The 11,847-nt window shown below is 42.5% G+C and overlaps 1 pseudogene; it reads left to right on the top strand.

The window, feature by feature from the left end:
• Window positions 1-5,785: 5,785 nt before the first annotated feature.
• Eef1a1-ps4 (eukaryotic translation elongation factor 1 alpha 1, pseudogene 4) lies at window positions 5,786-7,114 on the top strand (annotated as a pseudogene).
• Window positions 7,115-11,847: the final 4,733 nt, after the last annotated feature.

The following is an 11,847-nucleotide window of genomic DNA, read 5'->3' as shown; positions in this document are numbered from 1 at the left end:
GGCCTCTGTGGTAACTGCTGGTTCTGGAGCCTGTGGGTAGAGATTCTTTCAAAATCATATATGAAAGGTAAATGTTCGACTCTGGTAGAGGACTAGTGACAAGTCAGCGTTCCTGCTTAGAAGCACCCCCTATTTCCAAGATGAATAAATACCATAGATTGCTTTCCCATTGCCCCTTCTACATTCCACTGGCTTCTCTTCATTTCTCTGTATTCATATTGATTAATAATCAATATTAAAAAATAATTTGTATAAGTCAGGAACTGCATATGATTAAGACCCTAAAAGGAGCACATTTTTAAAGGGGAGAAAGTGCCAAATGTAAGAGGGAATAGAAATGGAGAGAGAAATGAAAGGGAAAAGCTAAAAATACAAGTATTAAAAATACTATGCTGGGAAGGAATTCGCTGCGTGCGTGGAGTCCGACGCGGTCGTGCATGCGAGTACAAGCTGGGGGTGGGGTGGCTGTAAGCGTACGTGAGCAGCCGCTGGAGGGGTGGAGGGGTGCGGGGGGGGGGGTAGCACTGCGGAACCAAAGACTTTGGAGCGCAGGTGAAATTCGAAGGGGGACTGCCGTTAACCCCTTCCTGCCCGACCCGAAACTCCGGGCCCCAGGACCGAACGAACGGGGGGCTTCCCCAGTTCTCTGGGCGGGGCAGTCCCTGCTGGGAAGATCTTCCTCTAATGAGCTGAGACACCCCCCCGTTGCCATGGAAACGGCTTCCTGGCTCGGCAGGCGCTTGCTTCCTCCCTCCCGCACTGCCCTTCCTCCTGCCGACCACGTGCTTCCCACTCCTGTTCTCGGTACCGCAGGGCTGGGGGGTCAGTAGGGCCAGGGCGTGCGTGACTCAGGCCAGCCCTGGGGTCCCCAGACCGCACTCGGCCTCATTCCCCTGCTCTGCCAGGATGACTCATACCTCGCGGCTTTCCTTGTATATGACTCAGGCCCCTGAGGAGGGGACTTTGGGACCCCCGCTCCGGGCATCCAGGAGTTCTGGAGACCTCGAGTGAGGAGTTACAACTCTGGAGACAGGAGGCCGGGCCGGCATCCCCTTTCGTTGAACATTGCGAAAGTCATCGGGGACGCTTCCCCCATCCTTAAATTAAGAGATCCTTCCCCGGCTTGGCTCCGGGAACCCAGTGCCCCCGCCCACCAGCCCACAGGAAATTTTGGCAGAGCCTATCGCGTGGCAATGAAACGGTTAAAGTCGAAAAAAAAATACTATGCTGTTAAGACAGAGTACTGCTCTTCCAGATGACCTGAATTCTTTTCTCAGTACCCTTGAGGCATGGATCACTACAGCCTGTAACTCCACTTCCAGGGACTCTGACTCCTCCTGGCCTCCACAGGCACCCGCACTTATGTGTATGCACCCACATTCAGACCCCGCACATAAACTCAGAATTGAAAATAAACCTTAAGTTCAGGAGTTTTGTTTTGTTTTGTTTCCTTGCTTGCTTTGTGCTGTACTGAATGAAGCTGAGCTGAACTGGACGAAGGAAAGAGAAGTCACTTGCTTAAGGTAAATTCTGTGTTCAAGACAATACATTTGATAAAGTAAGCTGAAGCACTTGAGTGCCCACAGGGGAAAGATGATGGAAGAAGAACGATGAAATAGCAGGTTCTCATTCTGGGCGGTGTGGGAGCTTCTGCTTCAGGGATGAAAATGTGCTTTATTTAGTTTATAGGCTTCGAGGTTGCAAACATAAAAGTGTGTTTTCCTGAGAGACGTGGGAGGGGACAAGCAATATTAACTCAACTATAGGAGAAAGTCATAAACCCAAGGAATGCTTTTTTCAGGAAATGCTAAAGTTTGGGGCCTCAAGGCCATTGTCCTAAACATTAAATGCTCTCTCCTCTTCATTGTTAGCAGAGGAGACATTCTGACTTCTAGTATGGAGGAAGTTTCCATAAACAAAAAACAGCCAGTCAGAGAAGTTTCTACAGGTAAAGTGCCTGCTGAGTGCCTCCTAGTGCAAAATTAAAGAATCAAGGAACTTTTGCCTCCAAGTTTTCTTTTCTGGTCTGCTGGTGACTAGACCCTACCTTTGAGAATCTCTAGCTTTGTACTAAATAGGGCCCACATTTAGGGATGACACTGACATTGGAAAACACCCTTTGTATTCTAACTCAGTTTTTGTGATCTATTTTAGACAGTTCTTTTCAGGGAGGGAAAGATAATTAGGACATTGAGGCCAGGAAGTTCCCTGTTGTTAGTACCACAGATTAAGAGCCATCCATAGGTAAATGTTAGAGTTGGTGCTCATCCAAAAACAATTAACCATAATAAAGTTACAAAGTCGTTCAAAAGGCAGGAAAGTGAGTTAACATGCAGTTCATAACAGTTCTACACTAGGACCTGTGATGGGTATCTGTTGTTGCATGCCCAGGGAAAAAATAAAACAAAACCTAGGGCCACCTAGGCTTTGTGACACGTCTTCTAAGCCACCAGTCAGGGATTTACATGAGTGAACTGCTCTTTCTTAATTTGTCACTAGTACTTGCCTTAACCAGTCAAAGCGAGCACATCACATCCACCTGAGAAAAATGCAAATGGCCATCAGCAGATGTGTGTTCTTGTGAATGTGTGTTCTGAGCCCCATCACATAGTCTGGTACAGAATAAACTACCAAAAGCACAGAACTTTTATAAATAATGCATGGCAGCAGATGTCCATGATGTCCTCCCTAAAATGACATCTATGTCTTTGACTGATGAGCAAGCAAGACCTGGAAGACCCGTGATGTCAAAATATCTCATTAATGATGAAGTTTAAGTTCAGTCTATTATAGCACAGATTTGCTGTTAACTCCACCACAGTCCAAAAGAAGAGTCGCAGGGAATACATCTGAGAGGAAGCAAAATAACTACTCATCACTGAAACTATGAAGGAGGGTAGGGGTGGGGGTTCAAAGAATCAGAACCATGGGTTCTTGCTTTAGTCAAAACTTATTCTAAACTTATTTCTTTCACCAGAAAGCCTCTACTGAAATCCTGGACATTTTTCTGAGTACATTAGTTTCTCTGAACTTGGAATCAATAGCTTCCTATAAAGAGCCCACTATCTTATCATAGAATCATTGGTGTTGGACCAGAGAGATGGCTCAGCAGGTAAAGGCACTTGTTGCTACGCCTTTTGATATAAATTAGATCCCTAGAATCCACACAATGAAAGAAGAAAACTGACTCACATAAGCTGTTCTTTGACTTCCAAATGTACATTATGGCACAAATGCAAATGCAAACATGTGAGTATATGCATGTGCACACACCCAGGTACATGTGTGCATACACACCACACACATAAATGAAATAAATGTGATTTTAAATTTTTTTAGAAAGATGTCAAATCACTGATGTCAAAAAGATCTAGGTCTCCCACAGACAAGTGTTCTGATCACAATCCCTTAGACACCAAATGAGCTAGAAATTGTGTAATAATATCACAGATGTGGGGAAAGGATTTCTCCTCACTAACTGATCGCAGTGTTAACTCACCAGTCTGGACTCTCTTGGTTCACGGGTGTGATGGAAAGAATTTGAAAGAATTTGGTTACACTTTCAGAAGGGAAAGATGCTACTGGGAGGTAAATTAAAACATTTATGCACAACTAAATTCTCAAGAGGTAAATAGGGTGGAGTGATCTCTCCCCTTCCCATTCTCACACAAGGGATATGATTAACTATGTGTCATTTCCCTTGAGGAGGGATGTATCTTGCCTATTTTAATAGCCTATAGACATTGTGTCCCTGGAAGGTTCATCCAGAGACAAGTCAGGCAGATGGTTGAGACAGAATTCTTAAAATCTAAGAGTGTTCCTGAAGTTTTAGGATCCTTTAGTCAGTTTACATGAACTTGTACCAATCCTATGTAAATAACATTACCATGTTCTAGAGTTTTGATACTGAAGAAGAAACTTTCTAATTTGGTTTTCAGTTTTTCTTTTGCTTTTTCCAGTCCCTTTTACTGACAGTTTCTCAGTTTTCAAATATACACAAATCACAAATACAATTGAGATAGTGATTGCATGGGAACAATATACCAATAAGGAAATGTTTGATAACTTTATCTTACAGAATATTACTTAAACTATAAATATTAAAAATGTATTTCATCATCAGTGGGATTCTTTTCCTACTGATTTACCCAGTAACAGATTATAATCTCTATATGTACTTAAAATAAAAATACCCTTTATTGCATGAGGATTATATAAGTATTCTATAGCCACTACTAAAAACACAGCATGGGGCTGGAGAGGTGCTCTTTCAGAGGAGCTGTGTTCAAATCACAGTGCACACATGGGGACACACAAGCACCAATTCCTCCAACTCAAATGGGTCTGATGTCTTCTGGCATTTGCCTTCTCCACAAACATGTGGTGTACACATTCAGGATAAATATGTACATATAAAATCAAATAATTAAATAAACCTCAGCATACTCCATGGTATAAAACAACAGGAATGCATTGTATGACTTTGCTATTCAAAAGTTCAGAGTTTTAGTGCAAAGGCAAAATGTTGAACAAGCTAATTTTCTTTGTGAAACCTGTAAAAAAAAAATAATTCTCTTGTTTGTTCCAAGTGTTCCCACTGTATCCTCAAAATCATAAACATTGCTCTTTCTTCTTGGCATTTAAAAAATTATTTTGTGTATAGCTTCATATGTATAACTGCATCTTTATTAGTGTTTTCTGTATCTCTCGCCTTCAACCCCTCCCATGTCCCCTCTCGCTCCTTTGTTCATGTTATTACTGTCACATTTCCCTGTCCACATTGGCTCATCAACTAGTGTTGTCATTGCGCAAATTTGTTTAGAAAATGCATTGTTGAAATTTAAAGACTGTGTTTTCCCTGTCATGTCTAGGGGAAAACATTTAGGAGCAGGCATAGTGAAACTGTGACTCTTATATGTTACTCCTGTCTTTATATCAAAGTCAAATTGTCTTTTAATTCTCATCTTCTGCCTTTCTTTTTACTTGTGATTGCATTCAAGAAGTTTGGATAAAACAAAATAGTTACCCCCATTACAGTATATTAAATTGGTTTATTTAATTACATTTGATGTTCAGACTACTAAAAGTGCTAGAAAAACGAAAATAGAGTTACATTCTTCTTTAAATATGTATGTGATGGAGGATGCATGTGCAAAATCGATAAAGAAATCCTCAATTCAATAATATAAGTTACATAAGGTAGGCTAGAGAAAAATAAATATCTTGAACAACTTTTCATGAGGAAAACACTATAAAATAGTCAATATGTACATGTTAAGGCTCCTATCACAAATTCAACCTTATGTAAATAAAAGTCTTAATTTAAAATCCATGTACACTTCTAAAATGCAAAACTGCCATGACTGAAAACTCAAGCCTTGTCAAGAATGTCAAGAGCAGGAAACACGACAGAAGAGGAGGTGGGAAGTAAGAGCTGGAGGAAGGGGTGGAATGTTAAGGAATGTTGTCTATAAGGTTGTGGTGGTTTCAGTACTCTTGGCCTGTGGGAGGAAATGTGGCACATGTGGGAGTTGGCTTTGAAGGTATCCTACTATACTCAGGCTTAACTCATTGCAGAGGAGACCCTCCTCCTAGCTGCCTGAAGAAAGGAGTCTTCTCCTGACTACCTTCTGATCAAGATTGCAGTGTGAAACAATGCAGTGTAATGAACATATCCTCAGCAACACACGCTATATCACATTTAAAAGTGTTGATGACCTTTTTCGCCATGGGTTTGCTGTCAGAGCACAGGTGTAGTGAAAGTCACGGCTAATTCAAAGCAAAGATGGGAAAGGAAAAGACTCACATCCATATCATTGTAATTGGACACGTAGATTCCGGCAAGTCCACCACAACCGGCCACCTGATCTACAAAGTTTGAAAAGAAGGCTGCCAAGGTGAGAAAACGCTCTGTCAAGTGTGCCTAGGTCTTGGACAAACTGAAAGGTGGGCATGAGCGTGGTATCACTATTGACATCTCCCTGTGGATGTTTGAGACCAGCAAATACTATGTGACTATCATTGATGCCCCAGGACACAAAGACTTCGTCAAAAACATGATAACGGGCTTGTCTCATGACTGCGCTGTCCTGGTTGTCGCTGCCGGTGTTGATGAATTTGAAGCTGGTATCTACAAGAACGGGCAGACCTGTGAGTGTGCTCTTCTGGCTTACGCCATGGATATTAAACAGCTAATTGTTGGTGTCAACAAAATGGATTCCACTGAGTCAGATGAGATATGAGGAAATTGTTAAGGAAGTCAGCACCTACATTAAGAAGATTGGCTGCATCCCTGACTCAGTAGCATTTGTGCCCATTTCTGGTTGGAATGGTGACAACATGCTGGAGTCAAGTGATAATATGGTTCAAGGGATGGAAAGTCACCCCCAAAGATGGCAGTGCCAGTGGCACCACGCTGCTGGAAGCATTGGACTATATCCTGCTGCCAACTCATCCAAGTGACAAGTCCCTCCAGGATGTCTATAAAATTGGGGGCATTGTCACTGTCCCCATGGGCCGAGTGGAAACTGGTATTCTCAAACCTGGCATGGTGGTTACCTTTGCTCCAGTCAATGTAACAATGAAGTCAAGTCTGTAAAAATGCACCGGGAAGTTTTGACTGAAGCTCTTCCTGGGGACTATGTGGGCCTCGGTGTAAAGAACGTGCCTATCAACAATGTTAGAGGTGGAAATGTTGCTGGTGTCAGCTAAAATGACACACCGATGGAAGCAGCCGGCTTCACTGCTCGGGTGATTATCCTGAACCATCCAGGCCAAATTAGTGCTGGCTGTGCCCCTGTTCTGGATTGTCACGCAGCCCACATCACATGCAAGGTTGCCAAGCTTAAAGAAAAGGTAGATAGATCATCATTCAAGTAAGAAGCTGGAAGATGGCCCCAAATTCCTAAAGTCTGGCGATGCTGCTATTGTTCATATGGTCCCTGGCGAGCCCATGTGTGTTGAGAGCTTCTCTGACTATCCTCCACTTGGTCATTTTGCTGTTTGTGACATGAGGCAGACAGTTGCTGTGGGTGTCATCAAAGCTCTGAACAAGAAGGCTGTAGGAGCTGGCAACATCACTAAGTCTTCCCAGAAAGCTCAGAAAGCTAAATGAATATTATCTCGAACACCTGCCACCCCAGTCTTAATCAGCAGTGGAAGAATAGTCTCACACGTGTTTGTCTCAATTGGCCATTTATGTTTAAGAGTAAAAGACTGGTTAATGATAACAAAGCATAGTAAAACCTACAAAAGAAAAGAAAGTTTTGTGAACCATTTTTGGTATGTGGCAGCTTTAAGTTATTAATTTTCAAAATCAGGACTTTTTAATGGAAATAACTTGACCAAAAATCTGTTACAGAATTTTTGACCCATTAAAACAAGTTTAATGAGAGAAAAGGTGTTGATGACAGTGAGACTCACCACTTTCAATAGTTTATATTACATAGTAAATGTTTGTGGACTAGCAATCTTGTAATAATGTGAAATACCAGAATTAATTTCTCTGTTCTACTAATTTTTGGCCAACCATAACAGAACCCTTTTCTCCCTTCTGGTCTAGTAACTGTCCTGAGAAAGTACTCATGAGAAAATAGCAACCAAAACAACAGAAACCCCACATACATATGGAAACAGAATAACTCTCTACTCAATGATAACTTGGTCAGGGAAGACATACAAAAGAAATGAAAGGCTTTAGGATTTAATGATAATGGAAGCCCAGCATACGCAAACTTATGGGGCACAACGAAAGCAATGCTAAGTGGAAAACTCTTAGCTCTCAGTGCCATCATGAGAAATTGGAGAGAGCACATTTAAAAGCTCTAGAACAAAAAGAACAAACACACCCAACAGGAGTAGATGGCAGAAAATAATCAAACTCAGTGCTGGAATCAACTAAGTAGAAATAAAGAAAACAATACAAAGAATCAACAAAAGTAGCTTCCCATTAAAGTTTACACTTTCAGTGTTGACTATATTATATACACGTGTACAACTGAATAATAAAATAAGATTCATGACATACTTAGAAGTAGGAAAACAATGAGCTCTGTATCTGCTTTTACATCTTGTGCCCATTAACTGTATCCAATCCTCCTTGTTCCTTTTTATGTGGAGATTCTTGTCCTCTTTTCTTCATTTTATACTGGACCCACATGTACATTAGTGTCTGAGTGTCTCTGTATGTAGATGATTATACATACATACATGCATACACACATACATACATTTAGAGATACATATGTATTATTCATATATTGTTAGCTAGACTATGCATGAAAGAAGTGTGTTTCTCAGAAAGTGATAATTCACTTACTGTTATGCATTAGGCCCATACATCTTTCTACTAATGTTTAATTTCATTTTTCTTTAGATTTGAGAAGAAATTTTTCATGTAATGCAATAGCATCCACTTATCTCCAAATTGCCACAGAGGGCAGGACTTACAAAATAGTTTGTCTTTATCATTAACCGCTTGTTGGACAACTACTTAAATTATTGATTTTCTTTTTTTTGTTACAGATAGTTTATGTGTTTACATTTCAAGTGTTATCCCATTTCCCAGTTCTCCCCTCCCCCTGCTTCTATGAGGATGCACCCCCTCCCACCTACTCACTCCCACCTCAACACCCTACGGTTCCCCTGCACTGGGGAAATGAGCCTTCATTGGACAGGGTTTCTCCTCCTATTGATGCTAGACAGTGCCATCCTCTACTACATATGTGGCTGGAGCCATGGGTCACCCATGTGTACTCTTTGGTTGATGGTTTAGTCTCTGGCAGGTCTGGGGGGTGGTTAGTTAGTTGATATTGTTGTTCGTCCTATGAGGTTGCAAACCCCTTCGGCTCCTTCAGTCCTTTCTCTAGTTCCTCCATTGGGGTCCCCGGACTCAGGCTAATGGTTAGCTGTAATCATCTTAATCTGTATCAATAAGGCTCTGGCAGAGCCTCTCAGGAGACATCCATCTCAGGTTCCTGTCTGCAAGCACTTCTTGACTTAAGTAATAGGGACTGGGTTTAATGACTGAATATGGGATGGATTCCCAGGTGGGGCAGTCTCTGGATGTCCTTGCCTTCAGTCTCTGCTCCACTCATTGTCCCTGTATTTCCTCCCATGAGTATTTTGTTCCCCCTTGTAAGAAGAACTGATGCATCCATATTTTGGTCTTCCTTCTTCTTGAGCTTCATATGGTCTGTGAATTACATTTTAGGCTTCCAAGCTTTTCAGCTAATATCCACTAATCTGTGAGTGCATACCATGTGTGTTCTTTGGTGACTGGGTTTCCTCACTCAGGATGATATTTTCTAGTTCCATCCATTTGCCTAAAAATTTCATGAAGTCATTGGTTTAAATAGCTGGGTAGTACCCCATTGTATAAATATACCACATTTTCTGTATCCATTACTTTGTTGAAGGACATCTGGGTTCTTTCCAGTTTATAAATAAAGCTGCTATGAACATAGTGGAGCATGTGTCCTTGTTATATGTTGGAACATTCTTGGGATATGCTCAGGAGTGGTATAGCTGGGTCTTCAAGTAGCCTCATGTACAATTTACTGAGGAACCACCAGACTGACCTCCATGAGCGAAATTCACTTTCTTTGTAGGGTCTTTGTGTGGTTTAGGTATAAGTGAAATTGTGGATTCATAGAAGAAATTGTGTAGTGTTCCTTCTGTTTCTATTTTGTGGAATAGTTTGAAGAGTATTAGTATTAGGTCTTTTTTAATAATTTTATTTTGCGTGGATAGTTTATGTATTTACATTGCAAATGTTATTCCCCTTTCCCCCTTTCCCATGCTCCCTCCCCTCCCCCCCCTCCCCCTGCCTCTATGAGGATGCTCCCATTTCTAACCACTCACTCCAACCTCAACACCCTGACATTAACGTACATTGGGAAGCAAGCCTTCACCAGACCAAAGGCTTTTCCTCCCATTGATGCTGGAAAATGCAAACCTCTGCCACATATGTAGCTGGAGTCATGGGTCCCTCCATCTGTACTCTTCGGTTCGTGGTTTAGTCCTGGGATCTCTGGTGAGGTCTGGTTGGTTGATATTGATGTTCTTTCTAAGGTGTTGCAAATCCCTTCAGCTCCTTCAGTCTTTTCTCTAACTCCTCCATTGGGGTCCCCTTGTTCATTCCAGTGGTTAGCTGCAACCATCCTCATCTATATCAGTAGTGCTCTGGCAGAACCTCTCAGGAAACATCCATATCTGGCTTCTGTCAGCAAGCACTTCTTGGCATCAGCAATTTTGTCCCTGCCCCACTCTCTACTGTCCAATCATGATGCCTTGACATCAACCTAGAAAAGAGTGGAGCAGGGACTGAACAAAAGGTCTTCCACAGCATTCCCACCTTGGGATCCATCCCATTAGTAGCCACCAAACCCAGTCTCTATTGCTGACCACAATACCCTTCACCAGCACCATGAGTCACAGCCTGCAGTCACACTCCTCATTGTGGTGGTCATGAACTATAACCCTTTGATGCTGTAAGCTTGAAAATAAGGTGCTTCAGTAAGGTATTTATCACAGCATGACCATTAGAATAAAAATGGTCCAATTGGTTCATAGGGAGTAGCAGTGTTAGGAGGCATGGACTTTGAGTAGGTGTGGCCTCCTTGGAGGCAGTGTGTCTGTGGGGGTGAGCTTTGTTTTTCAGAAGCTCAAACCAGGTCCAGTGGCTTTGAAAGAATAAAGATTTTAAACTATCCCCCACTGACCCTGCTGTGAGGACAAGTGCACCTCACAGCAAAGAATAACATAACATATTTTGGGGATGTAGCCTGGCTATAGCCACCACAAGCCATCTGGCCTCGATAAGGCCTGACTCAACAGTCCTGAGAAAAATGAGAATTAGGGTCAGCTTGCCCCAGAAGGAGGGTGGCCTAGAGTTAAACTGAGCCCAAGTTACAAACCAATGAAATTGCTTTGTGTGACTGTTGCCAACTACCTATGTAATTTTCCCTATAAATTCCTTCCCCTAATTGGGCTCGGGGTCGACTCCTCTGTCTCCTGTGTGAGATACATGTCGTCCCCAGAGCTCTGGTTCCTCAACTATACCTCTTGTTTATTACATCAAGATCGGTTTCTTGTGAGTTCTTGGGGGTTGTGTCGTCTCGAGATTTGAGTGGGGGTCTTCCCCACCCCGGTGGTCTTTCGGCTTGTTCTCCTACTGATGCCTGCTGATCCACGTATAGAGGTCTCAGCTTCTCCTCTGTAAGATATCTGCCTGAATGCCATTCCTGCCGAAGTAATAATGGACTATCTCTGAACTGTAACAAGCCCTACATGAATGTTTTCCTTTATGAGTTGTCATAGTCATGGTTTCTCTTCGCAACAACAGAAACCTTAACTAAGACACAAGCATAGAAGAGTAACTAAGACAGACTACATGCAGGGGCCACCATACCTGGTTTGGTCCACTTCTGAAGACCATCCCCGTGCTCTATGCACTTGATAAGCAATCACTGTATCAACTGAACCTCATTCCCAGCTCTACAGATTTTTCTCTTCTAATTCAGGTAACACTGGGTCACTATACAGGTGTTCAATAGACCTCTAAGCCAAACAGGGACCTCTGAGATATTCTGGCGAGGGACTCCTGGAAAGGAGGAAATGAATGGATGGATCAGATCAGCACTGTGAAAGGACTAGGCCTGTTCAGCCACCAAATACATTATCTGGAGGAGACCATGGGGCAACTGGAGCGCCCTCTGCAGCTCACTACTCTGTGTGCTGCTAGTGTGGTGTGTTTCTGCTGGCTCTGCACCTGACTCCTCCCAGTCCTGTTCCTGCTGGGCGGGAAATCTTGCTGGTGTGGCAGCTGCCCTGAACTGTAACTTCCTT

Source organism: Rattus norvegicus, chromosome 1 (assembly GCF_036323735.1).
Source record: "Rattus norvegicus strain BN/NHsdMcwi chromosome 1, GRCr8, whole genome shotgun sequence".
Lineage (NCBI taxonomy): Eukaryota > Metazoa > Chordata > Mammalia > Rodentia > Muridae > Rattus > Rattus norvegicus.
Note: the sequence above shows the minus strand (reverse complement) of the source record. Positions and strands in the feature narration are given on the sequence as shown.